The sequence below is a fragment of the Caretta caretta genome, chromosome 17 (genome assembly GCF_965140235.1).
Source record: "Caretta caretta isolate rCarCar2 chromosome 17, rCarCar1.hap1, whole genome shotgun sequence".
In the NCBI taxonomy this organism is placed as follows: domain Eukaryota; kingdom Metazoa; phylum Chordata; order Testudines; family Cheloniidae; genus Caretta; species Caretta caretta.
Genome location: NC_134222.1, coordinates 3,389,773 through 3,401,760, shown reverse-complemented (window position 1 = coordinate 3,401,760; position 11,988 = coordinate 3,389,773).

Here is an 11,988-nt window from a genome sequence, read left to right as displayed (position 1 = left end):
TGGCTTACAAGTGTGTTACAGCAGCATGTGGGGACATTACTGTAAAGATTACAGCAGTTTTGTTTTATGATCAACCCTAATGAGATCACACTGGCTAAAAAATGGAATGATTTTACAAAGTAATGACCACATACGGTCTAAGAATGTTTATCACACATTATGAAATTTCCTGAAACAGCATAATGCCACGTACGCTTAGAGAACACACTGTGTTACACTGTTTGAATGTGGTTCATGGGGCTACAGTGGAGAAGCCTAGGTCCAGGGAGTTAAACCAAAACCTGATACTGAAAGATTTCCCCGAAATTTGTGTGTGGCAAATGGGCTTAGATTGATTCCTCCCAAAACTGGTGAAGTTCAAAATGTGAGATTCCAAAGATAATTATTTGTAATTAAGAACTACTTACATTTCTAAAGAATCTTTAATCCAAACTGTGTTACACACTGTTCAGGAGCTATTTAATCCATCACTTAAATGCAGCCAGCTCTGGGGTGGAACATGATAGCAGTTTAGCAGCACCCAGCAACACTAAACAATAACTTAAGACAGAAAGCAAAAGGGACTCCTGTATCCAACTGAAACTACAATTCTCCAGTTGTTTCTTAGACTAACACTAGGTTGATGCTAGAACTTTAGCTAGCTATAGGAATGTCGGGTTAGAGGTGTGATTATTTTTTATGGCATTTCTATATTGGCAAAAGGCATAGTGTAGATGTGATTATACTGGCATAAAATTGCTTTTGGCTATGTAACTTATTTTATTTGGGGAACTGGAGTAAGCTAGAGTGGCAAAAATACTTTTACTGGTACAAATTGTGTTTGCACTGGTAGGGTTTGCCAGTATAGCTACATCAGCCAATCTTTTCTAGTGTAGACTAGATCAAACTAGCAGTGGGAGGAGGCTCTATGCGACAAAACGACATGGGGATAAGAAATTAAAACAGGACTGGGCCATAAAATGAAAACAGAGAGTGTCCCTGAGCAATGTGGGCCTGAACCAGCCCACTGAAGTCAATGGAAACACTCCCCTTGACTTCAGTGGCTGATGCTCAGGCTCTATGGGAGAGGAACTCCTGACTTATACTAAAGGAAGCCAGCTCCTGCAGGTCAAAGCAACACACCTGCCCCGTGCAGGCTCCAAGATGACTAGGTTCCTGAAGCACGTTTGCTTTCCATGGTACATTTTAATGCGGGGGAACTGCGTGAGGTGTGTCTGAGCCAACGCCTGAGCACCTGCAATGCTCCCTCTGCCACTTGCTCCTATCAGGTGAATGGCTCTGCATTTCCCTAATTACACGACCGCACCCCAACCCCAACTGACTGGTAGGAATTAAGGAGAAGATTATGTCACAGAGGTCACAGATTTTGTGACTTTCAGAGACCTCCCTGACATTGTCCGCTTCGGCCCCAGGGCACCGGGGCCAGAGCTGTCAGTTGGTGGGGACCCTGGAGCTCTCAGCGACCATGGATGGTGAAGGGCTCCCAGACACTGGGGCAGGGGTCCCAGAACTGTCAGCTCCCACAGCAGTGGGGTGCTGGACCCCGCCAAACCTCCCGCAGTAGGGTTCGGGCTCTCTTCCCCAGCATGGGCTTCAGTCAGCCCCCCGTCAGGCCCTCCTCCCATGATTCTGAATAAAAGTCAGACAGGTCACAGGCTTCCATTAATTTTTGTTTGTCACCCATGACCTGTCCATGACTATTACTAATAATAACCGTGACAAAACCCTAACCTCAGTAATCATGCCGAGTACTTTACACCTTCAGAGCGCTTTGCAGCTGAGATGGGATCACAGCAATCACATGAGGCAGGCGAGTCCTATCTTTACAGACCAGATTCAGAGAAGTGAAGCGACTTGCCCACCACCATGATGGCAGAGCTGGGATGAGCATTCGGGCCTTCCAAGAGCATAGCCCAGGGGTCAGTCTGGGCTACCATTCTCCACCACAGCTTGCCTGCACTTTTCTTTTCAACTACTGCAGCTGCACCAGTGCAAATGTAACCCCCACACCTTCTGGGTGTGGTGTCCGTCCCATCTAGTGGCACCGAGACTACCTAGAGAGAGAGAGAAAAATGAGTCTGCTCTACAGCCTTAGCTACTAGCCAGTTGGCTTTTAGCTTATACGGTAGAGGCTCATGCACTAAGCCCCAGAAGTCCCAGGTTCGATCCCACCTGCCGATGAGCAGGGTCTGTCAGCGTTACACTAACCCTAGTGCAGACGTGGGAACTATGGCAAGCTGCATTGGCAAAAGTCCCTTTTGAAACCAGGGCAGTGAATTCTCACTAGGGGTCTGTCCTGGAGCAAGTTCATTGGTGCAGCACAAACAAGTGTCTAGACAAGCCCTCAGCTATTCCATATAGATTCTGATGGCGATGATGTTGCAGCAGGAAGTGCAAAGAGGCTGAGCTAGCTCTGGGTTGGATACATTTTGCTGCTGGAGAATCTGCATGCATCTTATATCGGTTGCATGGCCCCATCTTGGTGAGTACTTTTTAATGGACTGATCCAGCAGCAGAAATACAGGGTCCCTCAAGTCAGATATGCAGAAAGACCACGATCCCTGATGATGTGAAATCAGTTGTTCTGCATCTGTCTCTTCAAGCTCTGTGCACGTGTGAGAGCTGTGATAAATCACCACGCATGCTGTACGCTTTCCACTACGTAGAGGAAGCAGGCAGCCAAGGCCAGTCTTATTACAGCATCATTTGACGATTGCCATTAAAAGCTTTGTCTTCATTACAAAAGAGACTCTCGGCTGGCAACTGATGCAACTGGACACAGCTTCGCTGCAAGCGTAGCCAAGGGCAAACCGTGCTCAGCACTGTCAGAAAACAAGATTAACAGCTGCTTGCAGAAAGGCCAGCATGAGGCCATCCCAGTCACTACTGCCTAAGTCAGAGGATTCTGCACATGAGACCCTGCAAGCAAACTGCATACCAACTGGAGTCATTGGTTTCAGCGGTATATAACCTCTCAGCAGGTAATGCTTGAGGGACATCTAACCTGGTAACATGCCCTCTTTTTGGCCAAGCTGCTACCTCTGCAGTCCTTGTGCTTACTGCTCAGGGGTGATGACCCTGATGTTACATCAGCTCTGCCTTCAGCAAGGTGCATCTTTGTACATTACAGAAACAAAGGAGCAGGGAGATCACAAGATGAGCAGAGCGAAGATTTCTACCTAGGAAGGCGGGTTTGCTGCTTGTGAAATCCACGCAAGAGCTGGAACACAGCAACACGTACGGGGCGTCAGTGCACTCAGAGCAATGACAGACGGTGGGAGGTCAAATACAGAGAGAAGGGGATTTTTATTATTATTATTGGATCGTATTCTATGTCGCCCTAAGCACTTGCTTCCCACGCACGCCAAAGGAACTGACACTGGGCCCAACATGCTTATTCCAAGGCTAGGGACTAGTTGCTCTTACAGGGAAGTCCAGCTGCCTTTATTCTCACTGTAACCTCTTGTTTGGGGTGTGGTATGGGGAATGGATTAGACAGGCCCCACCATATGAGTGACAGTACAGTGCGGGACAGGACCACTGCTCTGGCCAGCATGGTGCAGCCACAGTCTGGATGTCCACGTTCTGGCAGAAGCTGGCCAGGCTGCTACATGCTGTTCCTTCAGTCCTTATGGTCCCTGGGGAAGCAGATCTGCTGCCATCAAGGTGACATGCGTCTGCACCTGTCAGGGATCTCTCCCCCTCTGGGTTCTTACTCAGCTACTCTGTGCACCTGACCCCTTCTCATGCCTCACTATGACTCTCTCATGGACCTCTCACCTGGCCTCAACTCAGGGCCGCAGCGCACGCCACCTTCCGCACTCTCGCCCCCAGCTGCAGAGAACCCACGAGGAGCTCCACTGAGATACCCAGCCCTGTGCTGCAGAGGGGCTGTTTGGATACACACCCAGATATCACTAACGGGCACTCTATAAACACCCAGCACAAGCAGTAGGGGTGGGACTCTGTCACCTCTGCTACAGACATGTTTGCCAAGGAGGGGAACACTTTGGGATGGAGGCAGCCTGTTGCTCTGTGTTTGTACAGCACCCGGCACAGTGGGATCATTGTCCATGACTATGGCTCCTCGGTGCTATGGTGATACAAACAACAATAGTAAAGCCAACAGTTTGCACTAACCACTGAATGATGCAATGAAGCAAGAGGGGCAGAAGCATGCAGTGAAGTGGGAGAGCCAAGGTCATCTCAGCTCCCACTCACCCGGCCCCAGAGGTGCAAAGAGAGAAAGGAAATAGCAGACTCAGCGGCCCCTTTACCTGGAGCACCAGGACATCTGCCCTGACAGGTCCTTGATGTATTGACTTTGGTAACACTTTATTGTCCTGCCAATTAAACTGGAATTGGCTCTGTGGCCTTAAAGGGCCTTGTCACTCCAGACTGTTCTGTCTGGGCCCAAACAAAGCCTGTCTACTGGGTGTAGGAGAGACTCCATGGTGAAATTACCACCAGGGAAGGGAGGCTGGGAAATAAGAAAACACACCGAGGAATGGAAGGGGGCAGGGAAAGTTCCCATCAGTGCAGGTGGCTTGGCAGGAAAGTCTTGTTTTGGAATGCAGGTTGTGACACAGCCCAGGAGATAGATCTGTTTACTACAATGGGCAAGGGTTGCCCTTACCCACCATGCTCTGCCAGTATGCCTCAGCGCTGGCTAGAGCAATCCCCAACCTCTCGCCAGTCCTCAGCCTCTCTGCAGGGAGTGTGAGCTAGGGGACAATTAGTGCCACCTCTGAGGGCGTTTTTTGTGACAGGCACTAGGAACTGGACTAAGATCCATGAGTTTACGTCACAGAGGCCACTGCAGAGCAGCCGGCAGCGTGCACTACTGACCCAGGCTGGATTTGAACCGGTGCTGAAGCACTTCTAGCTCAGCCCCGTTTTGAGTCCCCCGAGCCTGCCGGGTCCCCAGTGGCACAATTTGGTTTGTTTCATGGGACAAGAGACAGTTGTGTCCTGGGTTTGTGCCTCTGGCATGATACAACCCAGAGACCTGCAGCAGGCATGCGAGCCCGGTCTAAACTGGGATTTCCCCAGCGTGTTCAGCACAGCACAGACATCATACAGCAGGTGATTTCCATGAGAAATCAGGGCGTGGGCAGGAGAAACAAGTACTCTGACTCCACCCCAACGTTTGTTGCCTAGACTGGTGTGCTGAGCGTTAGCAAGTCAGCGATTCCAGATCGGCTTTCAAAGCCAGCACATCACGGAGGTGAATGGGGAAGGGTAAAGTTCTAGTGCTGTAGAGCATCAGACTGTGGGGGCAACTGCAAGTCCGTCTACACTAGTGCCCCCACAGCAGGCCCAGGCCTGCCAGCTCAGGCTCCCTGCACTGAAGTGTAGGCTGGAGCCCGGCCTCTCGGACCCTTATAGGGTCTCAGAGCCCGCAGGTCTACATTTAAATTTTATAGCCCTGCAGCCTGAATCAGCTGACCCAGGCCAGCCATGGGGGTTTTACTGCATGTATCTCCACAGAGGACACTTCAGCGGTGTGAACGGGAGGCTGGGAGATGGCAGCAGGCAGGAAAGGCTATAGAAAGATGACAAAATACATACAAGCAACAGAGCTGTGGTTTCCCAGTACCCCGCGCCACTGGCATACGATAAATGGATGCTCTCCAGGAGTTTAAAGCTCGTAACAAAACTGCTCAAAGGTGCGTGTCTTGCAACTATCTAAGCTCTGGAAATTTTCAAAAACTTGCAAGTGACATTTTAAAGGTGGTATCATAAATCAGAGCAAAACCTTTCATCACAAGACTGAAAAACAGCATGACCAGCACAGAAATTAACTAAAAAGGAGGGAGCTTTGGCTGAGCGGATGCTGGTGGAATTTTTAGACCACGGTGAAGAAAGTTTTGACTTCTCCCTGCATTTGGTGATCCACATTGATGCCTTCCATGCTGCAGAACCATGTCTCTCTCCCAGGAGCCATTCACATGGAAGCTTCAGTTCGGGCAGGAGGAACTGCCATGATTTACCTGGTCTATACAGTCCCACCACGCTAAGGCCTGACCCTCGGCTCAGGATAGTGGCAAGGGTTCACTCGCAGATCCTAACACAGAACTAGGGCCCTTGTTGGACTTGGGTGGTACAGCCTGGTGCCCCAGAGAAATTCATTGGCAGTTCTTCTGCACTTAAGTTTCTAAGACTGGATAGAGAGCAAGGCAGCTAGGTTTGCAGTTTAAACAGTTGGAGGTCGTTTCACTCACAGCTAGAGCTGTTTCCTGGCCAAAACCTTTACAACTTCATGACCTTAAGAAAACAAAGTAGCTGAATGCCTGCTCGAGAAAGGTGACTCAGAACTTCATTTTCAGTCCACCCCACACAGCAGGAATAAAGAGAAGCATTTCTGCGCCTTGCCACACCCTGGCAGTGAGAAAAGTATGCTTGTACCCCACACTCAAGGGTGTTTGAAAAAAAGTGACAATTGGATTTTCAAATGGATGCAATGAGGGGAGTTTGAATTATTTTTGCAACCCAAGTACTGTTTGTTTATAATTCTGTTCAAATTCTAAAGGAGCCAGATGGCATTAATATCCCTTGGGAGTTTCTCCAAACAAATGGGGCCCAGACCCTTTGAAGCCAAGGGCTTTGGTCTGGAGGGTCCCTCCTTTCCCAACATGCTGGTAAGGACCAAAAGATGAGAAACAATCACAGAGTTTTCCTGATTTAGGTATTGTGGCCCTCACCACCATAGTGTGCATTCATCAGACTCTCTAATGTACTGAGCCTCATCACACCCCTGTAAGGCAGGGCAGGGCTGTAATCCCCATTTGACACATGAGAAACTGAGGCACAAAGAGACAAAGTGACATGCCCAAGGTCACACAGGGAGTCTGTGGCAGAGCAGGGGATTGAACCTGGGTCTCCCAAGTATCAGGCTAGCAATGCCCTGGACTACGTGTCCTGTCTTTGGCTAGTCCCCTTTCGCAAGTGGGCCCACTAAAGGTTAAAGGGGAGCTTGGATTCAGTGAATTCAGTAAATGCAGGGTAGATGTGCAAAATTTGGCTCCCTTCAGATATGCCAAGCAAACATGGACGAAAGGTCCTATCACACACGTACCCCATGCTAGCTAACACTTGTTGGATTTACACTAAATCTACTGGACCAAGTGCTATTGACACAGCCTCTTCCAGTGATCCTCCAACAGAGAGAGGGAGGAGATTGTGTTCTATGTTTGGACAGTGCCTGACACAGGCCCATGACTAGGGCCCCTAGGTGCTATGGTAATACAAACACTACATAACAACAGCAGGTCCTTCACACATTGTGAGATCTCTCCTCCTATATGTCACCCAGTTATCAAACAGCCCCGTTCACCCTCCAGATCCACCGGCATGAGTTCTGTATACAAACTCGCCATTAAACCCTTGGAGCCCAAGAACCAAGATAGCGTTGGGCTGGTTTCCACTCTCGTAAGAGTTCTTCCTTAAACTGCCCATCATGGGTGGCAGGTGTGAGATGGCTTAATTGCAGATAAGGGAACAAATGGACCCTGGGCTACTTTACACAGTAGCAGGCTATTTATTATTACTAGCCCCTTTGCCAGCTTCAGACTGAAATCTCTTCCCTTTCTCCTCTGGCTCAGAGGTGTCCCTGCGATTGCTCCTTGGGCTGAGCTGCGCACAGGATTTGATTACTGGTGGACTGCATGCACTGGATTGTTATAGAAGACGACTTGTGGGCAATGGGCCACACACTACTTTTTATTAGAGGGCTGCTCCCAAGTGAAGAAGGCTATGCTCATCCATTTGCTTATGGCTGGTTGCTCCTGGCAACTGTGCACAGACTGGCTTGTTATTGTACGGTCCTCAGCTTGCTTTGATTTTAGGGTTTGGGAGTAAAATAATTGAGGCATTTATATTCAGACCAAACCAAACCAAACCAGAAATCAATACGCGGTCCATAAATGCAGCCATAAGAATAAGCATAGGTATGCTACTGGAACAGGCTGGCAGGGTCTACTTCAAACCCTCTTGCCCCTAGCAGATCCAGCTGGGAAATGTTAAGTGTGTTCTGCTGACTCACTGAGCCAGGGAGCTCAGTGTCTCTCCTGGATTTAAGGGACATGAGAGTGGTGAGAGAGAGAGAGAGAGGATTTAGGAGGTGGGCTGAGCAATCTGCAGGGAGGAACCTTAGAAGCAGCCCAAGATGGGCCAAAGGTTTGAACTGACCTTATTGTTTTCTTTGTTAATAAAGCTAAGCTCCTGGAAAGGGGTGATTCTTGACTGTGTGTGCAGAGCATGCTGGGAGAGATGCCTCCCCACAGCCGCCTTTCAGCACTCCTAGCTCCACATGCTGAAACCCTCATGTATAATAGGGGCAAAAGAGAAAGCTGTAGGTGGTTTTTCTCGGCATAGAAAAACCTCCTGCTCTGTCATGTGACCTGGAGTTAATGCCTGTAGTTAGTCATGTCGGGCAACCGCAAAAATCTGGCAGCTTTGGCTGCCAGATTCTGAACTTAGTGGGTGGGCAGGTCTCAGCTTCAGCAGGTGGCTGCTTTCAATGCTGCTCGTGCTGCCTTGTGCTTCTCCACCAGCTGCACTGGTGGGACCCACCTTTCAACGCGCTGTGGTAATGCCACTGCCCTCTGAGCTGCAACCTCACCCCTGCCTCCCAAGTTACTGCAACAATATCAGTGTGGCCCCCAACCCCCCGAGTCAGAGCTTGAGCAGCCTGGTTCGTGCCTTTCCATTCAGCTGTAGCAGTAACGGTTACCCTGTGAGCTACTCCTGCAGACTGAGCTTTCAGGTTTCAGAGTAACAGCCGTGTTAGTCTGTATTCGCAAAAAGAAAAGGAGTCCTTGTAGCACCTTAGAGACTAACCAATTTATTTGAGCATAAGCTTTCATGAGCTACAGCTCACTTCATCAGATGCGTACCGTGGAAACTGCAGCAGACTTTATATATACACAGAGAATACGAAACAATACCTCCTCCCACCCCACTGTCCTGCTGGTAATAGCTTATCTAAAGTGATCATCAGGTGGGCCATTTCCAGCACAAATCCAGGTTTTCTCACCCTCCACTCCCCCCACACAAATTCACTCTCCTGCTGGTGCTAGCCCATCCAAAGTGACAACTCTTTACATAATCAAGTCGGGCTATTTCCTGCATAAATCCAGGTTTTCTCACATCCCCCCCACCCCCATACACACACAAACTCACTCTCCTGCTGGTAATAGCTCATCTAAACTGACCACTCTCCAAGTTTAAATCCAAGTTAAACCAGAACATCGGGGGGGGGGGGTAGGAAAAAACAAGAGGAAACAGGCTACCTTGCATAATGACTTAGCCACTCCCAGTCTCTATTTAAGCCTAAATTAATAGTATCCAATTTGCAAATGAATTCCAATTCAGCAGTTTCTCGCTGGAGTCTGGATTTGAAGTTTTTTTGTTTTAAGATAGCGACCTTCATGTCTGTGATTGCGTGACCAGAGAGATTGAAGTGTTCTCCGACTGGTTTATGAATGTTAGAATTCTTGACATCTGATTTGTGTCCATTTATTCTTTTACGTAGAGACTGTCCAGTTTGACCAATGTACATGGCAGAGGGGCACTGCTGGCACATGATGGCATATATCACATTGGTGGATGTGCAGGTGAACGAGCCTCTGATAGTGTGGCTGATGTTATTAGGCCCTGTGATGGTGTCCCCTGAATAGATATGTGGGCACAATTGGCAACGGGCTTTGTTGCAAGGATAAGTTCCTGGGTTAGTGGTTCTGTTGTGTGGTATGTGGTTGTTGGTGAGTATTTGCTTCAGGTTGCGGGGCTGTCTGTAGGCAAGGACTGGCCTGTCTCCCAAGACTTGTGAGAGTGTTGGGTCATCCTTTAGGATAGGTTGTAGATCCTTAATAATGCGTTGGAGGGGTTTTAGTTGGGGGCTGAAGGTGACCGCTAGTGGCGTTCTGTTATTTTCTTTGTTAGGCCTGTCCTGTAGTAGGTAACTTCTGGGAACTCTTCTGGCTCTATCAATCTGTTTCTTTACTTCTGCAGGTGGGTATTGTAGTTGTAAGAAAGCTTGACAGAGATCTTGTAGGTGTTTGTCTCTGTCTGAGGGGTTGGAGCAAATGCGGTTGTATCGCAGAGCTTGGCTGTAGACGATGGATCGTGTGGTGTGGTCAGGGTGAAAGCTGGAGGCATGCAGGTAGGAATAGCGGTCAGTAGGTTTCCGGTATAGGGTGGTGTTTATGTGGCCATTGTTTATTAGCACTGTAGTGTCCAGGAAGTGGATCTCTTGTGTGGACTGGACCAGGCTGAGGTTGGTGGTGGGATGGAAATTGTTGAAATCATGGTGGAATTCCTCAAGGGCTTCTTTTCCATGGGTCCAGATGATGAAGATGTCATCAATATAGCGCAAGTAGAGTAGGGGCTTTAGGGGACGAGAGCTGAGGAAGCGTTGTTCTAAATCAGCCATAAAAATGTTGGCATACTGTGGGGCCATGCGGGTACCCATAGCAGTGCCGCTGATCTGAAGGTATACATTGTCCCCAAATGTGAAATAGTTATGGGTAAGGACAAAGTCACAAAGTTCAGCCACCAGGTTAGCCGTGACATTATCGGGGATAGTGTTCTTGACGGCTTGTAGTCCATCTTTGTGTGGAATGTTGGTGTAGAGGGCTTCTACATCCGTAGTAGCCAGGATGGTGTTATCAGGAAGATCACCGATGGATTGAAGTTTCCTCAGGAAGTCAGTGGTGTCTCGAAGGTAGCTGGGAGTGCTAGTAGCGTAGGGCCTGAGGAGGGAGTCTCAACTTCAAATCCAGACTCCAGCGAGAAACTGCTGAATTGGAATTCATTTGCAAATTGGATACTATTAATTTAGGCTTAAATAGAGACTGGGAGTGGCTAAGTCATTATGCAAGGTAGCCTGTTTCCTCTTGTTTTTTCCTTCCCCCCCCGATGTTCTGGTTTAACTTGGATTTAAACTTGGAGAGTGGTCAGTTTAGATGAGCTATTACCAGCAGGAGAGTGAGTTTGTGTGTGTATGGGGGTGGGGGGGATGTGAGAAAACCTGGATTTATGCAGGAAATAGCCCGACTTGATTATGTAAAGAGTTGTCACTTTGGATGGGCTAGCACCAGCAGGAGAGTGAATTTGTGTGGGGGGGGTGGAGGGTGAGAAAACCTGGATTTGTGCTGGAAATGGCCCACCTGATGATCACTTTAGATAAGCTATTACCAGCAGGACAGTGGGGTGGGAGGAGGTATTGTTTCATATTCTCTGTGTATATATAAAGTCTGCTGCAGTTTCCACGGTATGCATCTGATGAAGTGAGCTGTAGCTCACGAAAGCTCATGCTCAAATAAATTGGTTAGTCTCTAAGGTGCCACTGAGCTTTCAGTCACCAACCCCTTGCTGGGACTCTCACAACCACACTGCAAGGTTACATGTCACTATTAATAGTTACAGAACCACAGCATCCAAAGGTCACAAATGGGATTGGTGCTGGGTGCTGTACAAAACCCATAACAACAAAACCAGTCCCTTCGCTCCAGATGGAGACATGTCATGACGCCCATTTTCAATCCTGAAAACATGCATCTGTGGATCAAGACACAGAGCTATTTCTACCATGGCAACGCTATATACAAAGTAAGCTTCCTGCTGCCTGAGTCATGGCAAGTGGTATGCAAAGTTGGTGTTCATAAAGCCAGAAATCAGAGTGAGTTGTGACTCGGTGCATAAGCATCCCTGAATGTTTGAATGTTTGAATGATTATAGAATGCAGGACTCGGATGCTTTCTGAGTGGCCAAACAAAGCAGAATATGGTACTTGTGCCTTTTGATTCACTAGGGCAACTTCTCAACCAATACTCACCAGCAGCTGCTTCTTGTTAAAATGTCACCCTCAGTATTAGTCAGAGCCTTATAAATAAAAGATATAAACTTGTTACCTTATGGCCATTGGTAATACTGGCAGCTCACAACAGGGATAATCAGAACTCAGGCTTCAGGGTGGAAGCTGAT